This window comes from Palaemon carinicauda, chromosome 16, assembly GCF_036898095.1.
Source record: "Palaemon carinicauda isolate YSFRI2023 chromosome 16, ASM3689809v2, whole genome shotgun sequence".
Lineage (NCBI taxonomy): Eukaryota > Metazoa > Arthropoda > Malacostraca > Decapoda > Palaemonidae > Palaemon > Palaemon carinicauda.
This window is the reverse complement of record NC_090740.1, coordinates 58,842,983-58,852,982: the sequence shown is the minus strand read 5'-3', so window position 1 is coordinate 58,852,982 and position 10,000 is coordinate 58,842,983.

Below are 10,000 nucleotides of genomic sequence, written 5' to 3'. Positions count from 1 at the left end.
AAGCATTAAGAGGATAGATACCTTTAAATAGTAGACTGTTACTTACAAAGTTTAAATCAAAGCAGTACAATAATAGTGTTGTAGTATGCTATGCACCAACAAATCATACCCCTGTAGAAAGGAAAGATCAATACTGTGAAGAAATGTAGGGTATAATAGATGATCTCCCAGAGTAGGATATGAAAATTGTGATTGGTGACTTTAGTGCTAAAGCTGGAAAAAATAATCAAGATATAGAGAATGTGATGGGTGTTGAGAATCTCAGCAAAGTTGCAAATGAAAATGGGATACACTTCATAAGTTTCTGTTCAACTAACAATCTTGTTATTGGAAGTACTCTATTCCAGAGCAAGGGCATCCACACATATACATGGACTTCACCATGTGGGTATTACAAAATTCAAATAGAACACATTGCTATTAATAAAGATAGTAGGAGGACTCTGAGAAATGTAAGAAGCTATAAAGGTGCAGAATTGGTGGTGATCATCAACTCCTCTCCTCGTTGACACACTGAAATTAAAACTGAAATAATTCAACAAAAATATAGTTAGAATGCCTAAGTTTGCAACAACTAACCTTCAAGAAGATAAACACCGAGAAACATTCTCAATGGAATGTAGGAATTGATTTGCAGTCTCTGAGATTGTAAGCGATGAAGAGCAGACAACTAATGAAGAATGGATTTTATATTATGAAAATATATCAGTCAGATGGTAGTGAAGTTGTGGGACATGCAATTATAAGGAGAAAGCCATGTTTATCAAATGATACATGGGATATTATAAAAAGGAGACAAAGAGAAAAATTGATTTTTGAAAGTTTTCGAGGAAGTGATGCAAATCACAAGGTAGAGCATGCTAATTATTCTTAGTCTAGTATTGATATTAAAGTCATTAGAAAATTCAGGAATGACTGAAGACAGTATTTAGGCAGGAAAACAGATGAGGCTAACAAGGTTGTGAATTCAGGGAGTGGCTACGGTGTAAGAATTTGCTCTTAAACAAGAATGATGAAATCTCTACGGGGGCAAAGAAGAAAAAGCATATACCCATTGAAATGAGGGATGGATCTATTATAACAACAGAAGATGAAGAAAAGCAACGCATAATGGAACATTTTAGTTATATCATGAATAGAAGATATGAAGGGAATACTTTCATTCGTTATGCCTTAAGCTGGGGAAGACCTTGATGTACCTATGAATAAATTCAGTGTGTTTATGATTAAGAAGCTCTGGAGAATGATAGTCCCTGGTTACGATGGAATAACTGCTGAGATAATACTGGCTGAAAATTAAGTGACCTCCCAGAATACTTATAACATTAATTCATTGTATGTGGCATGAAGAACCAAAACCTGATGAATGGAAGTTAGGAGTGTTGGTGAAAATAGCTTAAAAAAAAGGAGACCTGACTGATTGCAATAATTATAAATGCATCATTCCTACGTCAGTTGTCATGAAAATATAGACTATGCTTCTTTTATAAAGACTAGAGAGAAAGATTGATTACAAGCTGAGAGATGAACAAGCAGGATTTAGTCCAAAATTTTCAATTTGAGACAAGTTGTACAACAATGCTTAGAATATAGAAATCCACTTTTGATGGCATTTGTGGACCATGAAAAAGCTTCTGATAGTGTTTGCCGTTATTATGGAGTTTCTCTTATATATGCAAATTTGATTAAGTCTGTTCATGAGCATGACAAGTGAACAGTTAATGATAATGGAGTTATTTCAAATGAATTTCCAGTGAACAGCGGAGTACTCCAATGGAATGTGTTGTCACCTATGTGTTTTATTCTACTCATAGATTTTGTAATCCATAGAACAGTTATGGATGGTATAAAAGGATTGGAATTGATTGCTAATAGGAAACTAGCTGACCTAGAGGGTTTGCTGATGTCCCTGCCCAGATAAATAGAAGAAAGGCAGAGAAGATGAGAACGGAATATGTAATGGAAGATGGAATATAATTTGAAGGAGAAAATATTAATGAGGTATACTCATTTAAGTATTTAAGAGCTATGATCTCTAATACAGTCTTTAGAATTGAAGTGTATGAAAGAATGAATAAAGGAAATCAGACCATGGCTAGGGTGAGTAAAATTTGGAAATAAAATTGCCTTAAATTCTATGCAAATTAGGCATTATATCAGTTTAGTGAGATCTGTGTTAAGTATGGACGTGGTATGTCAATGAAGCAATCCCCAACAGATTTAGTAAATCAGAGAACAAAGCCCTCAGAAAAATATTAGGAGTTAAATGATAGGACAGGATAAAAAATGAAACTATAAGAGAGATTACTTGAGTGTCATATGTGGATGAGATTATGGTGAAGGTAGATGGAGATGGTTTGAGCATGCTCTTCGTACTCCCCAAGAGAAATTAGTTCACCAAACATTCAACTGCACTCCACAGGGTATTAGAAGAGTTAGAATACCCAGGCTTGTATGTCTGAGGACTATGAAGTGGGGAGTCAGATATGATAGATGGAGATTCATTGTATTAAAACTTCAAGAAACAGACGACTGGTGAAATCTAATCGACGCCCTTTGTGTCAATAGGTGTAAGACCAGATAACGTGTGTGTATATATATATATATATATATATATATATATATATATATATATATATATATATATATATATATATATATATATTAGTTCTTTGTAACTTTTAACCTAAGACATATATATCTCAATTACAATTTGTTTTTTTATGATTTTAATTTAGCCAAACATTTTGGGCTGTCATCATAACAATGTCTAAACCAAAACTTGTGGATGTAATATAAAACTTTAATTCACATGAGCGAATTCAAATAGAATTACAATTATATATAAATGGGGTAAGACTTAGTAGTGACATCGAATCAATCAGCAGCTTAATAAATCCCTGTAGCCATATAAAAATTGGATAATGCACTATTACCGAATTTCCTCTATCTTAATATTAATTTATGCAAAAATGGAATAATATATGATATGGTCTCCTGTCTAACATGAATAGAATCTTTGCCCTTTTGGGAATAAAGTAGGGTGACTTTTACGATAGCCCTCCAGCGTACTTTATTACCTCCGCTGAAGTTGTTCATATGTATGTGTGTGAACAACGTCCTGGCTACAATATCACTCATAGCATATTGAAACTTTCAGAGATTAATTTCTATGTTAAGACATGGAAGTGTTCAAGTTTGAAAGTCCTTTGTCAAATGTCAAGGTCAAGGTAAAGGAAAAGGTCGTGAAATAGCCTGCCTTGTCGTAGGTGGTCATAATTTCACCCAAAGAGTGTACAAACTTTCGGGATTAATTGCTCTGTGAAGACGTAGACATGATTAAATTTTGAAAGTCATTGGTCAAAGGTCAATGCTAAGGTCGAGCAAAAGGTCGACAAATAAGCGATCGTTGCAGAGGTCTGTGCTCTACTTAGTTATTGTTTTGATATAGCAGGAAATATTTTCCAGTAGGATACTCATACAATCATGTAGCACATAGTTTTTCGCTAACGTTTTAATGTCACCTTCTCTTTGGATATTAGTTTCACATTTCCCAGTCATAGAACAATGACGAATCAAGTTTTTTTTTCTCTTAGTACATTTATATATATAAATATATATATATATATATATATATATATATATATATATATATATATATATATATATATATATGTATATATATACATATATATATATATATATATATATATATATATATATATATATATATATATATATATATATATATATATATATATATATGTGTGTGTGTGTGTGTGTGTGTCCCATGTCAACGGATAATGAGACATCAGAACGTAGGTTTTTTCACTTTATTACAAAAAGGTTTATGAGTACACTTGTACACAGCCGATACTCTCAAGTGAGTACCTTGTTTAACGATCTCTCGATTGGTACTGACTAACCCTCGGAAAACAAGATGCAATGTTGCTCTTTCAACATGCTGAATTGTTAGGTTTTGTGGAATTCTCCACTGTGATGGAAATATACAGTCAAACACATCCCTTTATGAGACTCGGGACACGTCACATGTAACAGAGATCAGTGATCACGTCCTCCAATTTATGACACTTATAGTATTCTTAAAAGGGTCATTAATCCCGATGTATAAAACCCATTTTTTGTATAAAAGGATTAGGACATTAATCCCCACCCAAGCTCCTCACTCCGAGAGGAGGTGTGCACTCGCCCTCTATATTCTATGATATATGGAGGACATTCCGACCCGGAATAGGGCATGGAATGTACTAGACAGAAATGCAACATAAATTATATACATAGAAATCATCCTAAAAATAACAGATATGTTCCACAATGAAATAAAAAAATTAACTATTGCATGTGAAAATGTACACAATATAAGATTAAATAATTTCACTCATTTCTTCTTATGACTTCTGCAACTAAAATACAGAATACCTAAAGTAAAAAAAAAAATTATATCAATATCAGTATAACACAACCTCATCAGTAACCTCCCTCTAGTTGTGGGCAATACATGCCTTTTGGATGGAACAAGGGTAGGAATAGATATTCCTTCATCCCTCGATTTTACTTGTCCGGGTTTACGGCATGATTTTGCAACACAACTCACCACTACCGTTTCGCCATTTTTAAAATCACTACTACACTTGCGCTTGTAACTATTCCTCAGTGGCCACTAGCCATTTTCCGAGAAAATCATTCATCTTCCCTCCCTTCTCTTATAACTTTAAATATAAGGTATTCACATCTACACATTCTCTAACACTGCCTTTCCTCGAGGCTGAACTTTAATCCCGTAGCCACTTGCCCTTCGGGAACCGCGCCGGCCCCAGTAACCAGGAATCATATAAATACGTGAATAATACAGCATCCTCCTGACGGATCACACCTGACCTATTTAACCTCTGATTATTTTTAGGTTCACCCAACAGTATGTCATTCGTATTGCTACTTTACATATACATTAAGCACCAACAACTTTATTTAAAACACGCCAAAAGAAGAAATGAGGTCTGTTCAAACAATAAAAACAGCAAAGAAAAAAATTCTACTCATCGACTCGAGGAAGGTCACGTATGCAGGGGTAAGTTGGTACACTCTAATTGGCACTTTTGAAAACTACCTCTTCCAGCACCACATGAATGTGTGCCTGATGATGTAAAGACACTGCTCCATTAATAATGCTTTGTATCATAACAGTGTTAGATTTAACCATCTTTACTCTGTACAGAACCAAATACACTGGCTCTATTTTGAGTTTCCTAGGTTATAATCGTTTCAAATACACACGAGTGCCCACAAATACTTTTACCGGTGCGGTTTTGAACCGGCCATCATACTTTGAGCTGTGTTTTTCATTAGCTCTTTTCCAAAACCTTTCAGTGGTGTTCATTAGTTTCCTTAAGATATTTAGTAAATAAACACGGTATTGCTCAGTTGAATAATATGGCAACTGTTGCGAATTAATCAGGACCGTATATAGTAACACAGGATCCTGTCCATACACTAAAAAGAAAGGCGTGTCCCTGAGCGAAGCATTACATGTAATGTTCAAAGCTAGCTCAGCCATAGGAAGCATGGCGTGCCAATGAATGGGGTTATCAGTCACTAAGTAACGTAAAATTTCCACTACTTCCATATTATGCGATTCCACTAAGCCATTAGCTGAAGGCCTATATGCGGTCACTGAAAAGTGTTCAATTTTCATCAAGTCCGTGACCGATTTCACCACCTTATTTATAAACTCGAGACCATTATCACTTATCAAAATGAAAGTAATGAAAGAGCAAAGCGCCTGGGCTATTGAATTGGCTGATTTATCCAACATTGGGTAAGTAGGAGTGTAACGAGTAAATGCAATCACAAATACACATATATACTTATGTTGTGTTAAATCAGTAGGAAATGGTCTTACTACATCCATATGCACCCTATAGAATTTAATAGGAATCACAGGCCACTTTCTGGCTTCCGGTACAGTGTTTTTATGTTCTTTGAAACAGTTACCGAGGGATAGTTACAAGTGCAATTGTAGTAGTGATTTAAAAAATGGCGAAACGGTGGTGGTGAGTTGTGTTGCAAAATTGTGCAGTTAACCCGGACAACCTCTAATTGTTTTTAGGTTCACTCAGCAGTATGTCATACGTATTGCTACACTCAGCAAAATTACCACAACACTTTACATACACATTAAGCACCAACAACTTTATTTAAAACACATAAAAAAAAAGAAATGAGGTCTGTTCAAACAACAAAAACAATAAAGAAAAAAAATACTACTCATCGACTCGAGGAATGTCACGTATGCAGGGGTAAGGAGGTACATTCTGATTGTCACTTTTGAAAACTACATCATCCGGCACCACATATATGTGTGCCTGGTGGTGTTCAGACACTGCACTATTAATAATGCTTTGTATCACAACTGTGTTAGATTTAACTATCTTTACTCGGTACGGACCTAAATACGCTGGCTTTAGTTTGTGTTTTCTAGGTTGTAATCATTTCAAATACACACGATTGCCCACAAATACTTTTACCGGTGCGGTTTTGAACTGACCATCCTACTTTGAGCTGCGTTTTTCATTAGCTCTTCTCAAAAACCTTTCAGTGGTGTTCATTACTCTCCTTAAGAGATTTAGTAAATAATCACGGTATTGCTCAGTTGAATAATTTGGCAACTGTTGCAAATTAATCATGACCGTATATGGTAACACAGGATCCTGTCCATACACTAAAAAGAAAGGTTTGTCCCTGAGCGAAGCATTATATGCAGTGTTCAAAGCTAGCTCAGCTGTAGGAAGCATGGCGTGCCAATGAAGGGGGTCATCAGCCACTAAGTAATGTAAAATTTGCGCTACTTCCCTATTATGCGATTCCACTAAGCCATTAGCTGAAGGCCTATATTCGGTCACTGAAAAATGTTCAATTTTGACCAAGTCTGTGACCGATTTCACTAAACTATTTATAAACTCGAGACCATTATCACCTATCAAAATTTTGAAGCAACCAAACCTAGTAATAAAAGAGCACAGCGCCTGGGCTATTGAATTTGCTGCTTTATCCAACATTGCATAAGTATGAGTGCAACGAGTAAATGCATCCAGAAATACACATATATACTTATGCTGTGTTAAACCAGTAGGAAATGGTCCTATCACAGCCATATGCACCCTATAGAATTTAATAGGAATCACAGGCCACTTTCTGGCTTCCAGTACAGGGTTTTTATGTTCTTTGAAACAGTTACAAGCATGACAACATTTTATATAATTTTCTATAGATATTCTTCATTCCTAACCAAAAGAAGGATTCACATGCTCTCCTTAATGTTCTATCAATCCCTAAACGCCCTGCATACAGACCTTCATGTACAACGTAACGTAGATGGCTTGATTAATTATAGAGGGAGGAAGAACTACCCGTGCACAAAATTCCCTCCCCTCTTCTTGTAAGCACAATATAAGATATCATTCTCTATAAAGAAATTCTCACGAGGCAAATTCAGAAATGAGGGATAACTCTCCAACTCCCCTTTAATCACTGCTCGTACTCTTTCCATGCATTCCTCTTTTTTCTGTCCCTCTCTGACTTCCTTTATGTCCCAACATCCCAAGTCAATCACACCTGCTTCATCAGGGTACTCATTCTGGACACCCCCGGTCATGTCCTCGGCCACCCACATACATTCACCTTCACCGTTCCAATCTCTCTCTCTCTCTCCAACATCTCTAACTCTCTCTTTCTCATTTTCTGATTGCTATTCGCGGGAATTCATAACCCGTTCTCTATTTTGATAGGGGTCTTCAATATTTTGGTTTCGTTCTTCGTTCCTCTTTTGTGCCCTAGTTATTACTCCTATAACTGCACCTCTAGAGAGGGCATCAGCTACCTTGTTAGCTTTACCTACTATGTGGTGAAACCCCTTTATGTTAAACACTAGTAATCTTTCAATCCATCTCGCTTGTCTAGATGTCGTCACCTTTGTAAAATAAATCATGTAAGGGGCAATGATCACTTTGCAACTCAATCGACTGACCTAATAAAAAGAACTGATGCCTGTCTAGAACCCAAAGAATAGCCAATGCGTTTCGATCGAATGTAATAGAACCCTTTTCTGCCTTTTTTAATGCTCTGGAAGCAAAACAAATGGGTCGCTCTCTACGTTTATCATCTCATTGAGAAATTCCGCCACCAGTAGCTAACCTACTTACATCTGTTATCACTAAAAATGGGGGATCAAATCTAGCGTATGCGAGTAAGTCATTGCTAGTTAATGCAGGTTTCAAATGGTTAAAGGCCTTTTCCTCTTTCACTCCTCAATTTATTACTTTTTGTTTCTTTAAACCATCTAAGGGTCTCGCTATCTCTCCAAAACCTCTCATAAATTTACGGTAATACCCAATGAGCCCAAGGAACCCAGCTACTTCCTTAGGGGTACCTGACCTGGGGAAATCTCTAATAGATTCTACTTTACTGGAATATGGTTGGATACCTTCTGGAGTTATTATGTGACCTAAAAATTCGACCTGTTTACAGAAATATTTTCACTTTGACAAATTTATTTTCATAGCATTACGTCGCAATGCTTCTAAAATTTTATGAATATTATTATTATGTTCTTCGCCCGTTTTCCCTGTAATTATGATATTGTCTAAATAAACAAGAGCATTATGGCCAACTAAGGGAGACAAAACTGCCATGAGAGTGCCTCTCATGGCTGCCACCTTCTCGGTATCGGGGTATTTGTTCTCAGTCATTTTTTCTTCTGGCAAACTATCTAGAATGTTTTGTATCGCCATCACTACGTCTGCTAATGAGCGATTGTCCTCGAATAAATAACCTCATGAATACGGGTTTACTAATCTGTTAATATGTTTATGGGCAATTGCTTTTTTTTCACCCTCATGGAGATTAGCACTGCGTGTAGTAAACGAATCACAATCCCGAAAAACTCGAGTTGCAAAACTAACAACGGATTCACCTTTCCATATTTTACGTTTGTAATTTTCTTTTGTGTCCCCTTTTCTCGCATCAGGTAAGGCGTATTTCTTAATTAAACCTCGTTTTATTTCAGCATAACTTCTTAAACTGTCTTGTGGCCAACACATTACCTCCATTGCCGGAGCATCTTTCAGCAATCTAATTACTTGAATTGCTTTTTCTCTTTCTGACAACCCATATGTGGCTACTTCAAAGTCTCTCAAAAACACTTTGATTGATTGAAACCCTTCTTTAGGCCGTTGATCATCCAAAGGCCTAGCACTTGCCTAGAGTTCTTGCAATTTTCGAACTACGACGTTTTGCATATTTTCACTCGGCTGTGCATGTGTACTTTCACTTGTGTGCTTTTGAACTTCGTTTATGTACGTCGGATATGCTGTGGTTCTGCCCCGCTTCTCTTCTCGTTCAACCAAAAATCTGATCATTAACTTGGCTATGTTATCTAACTTATTTTCTAAGTCCTGAATTCCTTGTTCTCGTCTATATTCTTCATTGACATCACTATAAACAACTGCTCCTTCGTTTTCATATCCCGCAGTACCAGTGTCTGCTATGTTAGTTTATGCATATCTAGGCATCTCAAACTTTTATTTTACCGGCTTTAAGAACATCTTCGTTCACAGCACACACAAACAGATGTATTTGTACACCTGACACCAATAGATCCCATGTCAACGGATAATGAGACATCGGAATATGGGTTTTTTTCCCAGTTTATTACAAAAAGGTTTGTGAATACAATTGTACACAGCCAATACTCTCAGGTGAGTACCTTGTCTAATGATCTCACGAATGGTACTGACTAACCCTCCGAAAGCTAGATACAATGTTGCTTTATCAGCATGCTGAATCAACATGCTGATTTGTTGGGTTTTGTAGAATTCTCCACTGTGACGGAAATATACTGTCAAACACATCACTTTATGAGACTAGGGACACGTCACGTATAACAGAGTTCAGTGATCGTGCCCTCCAATTTATGACACTCATA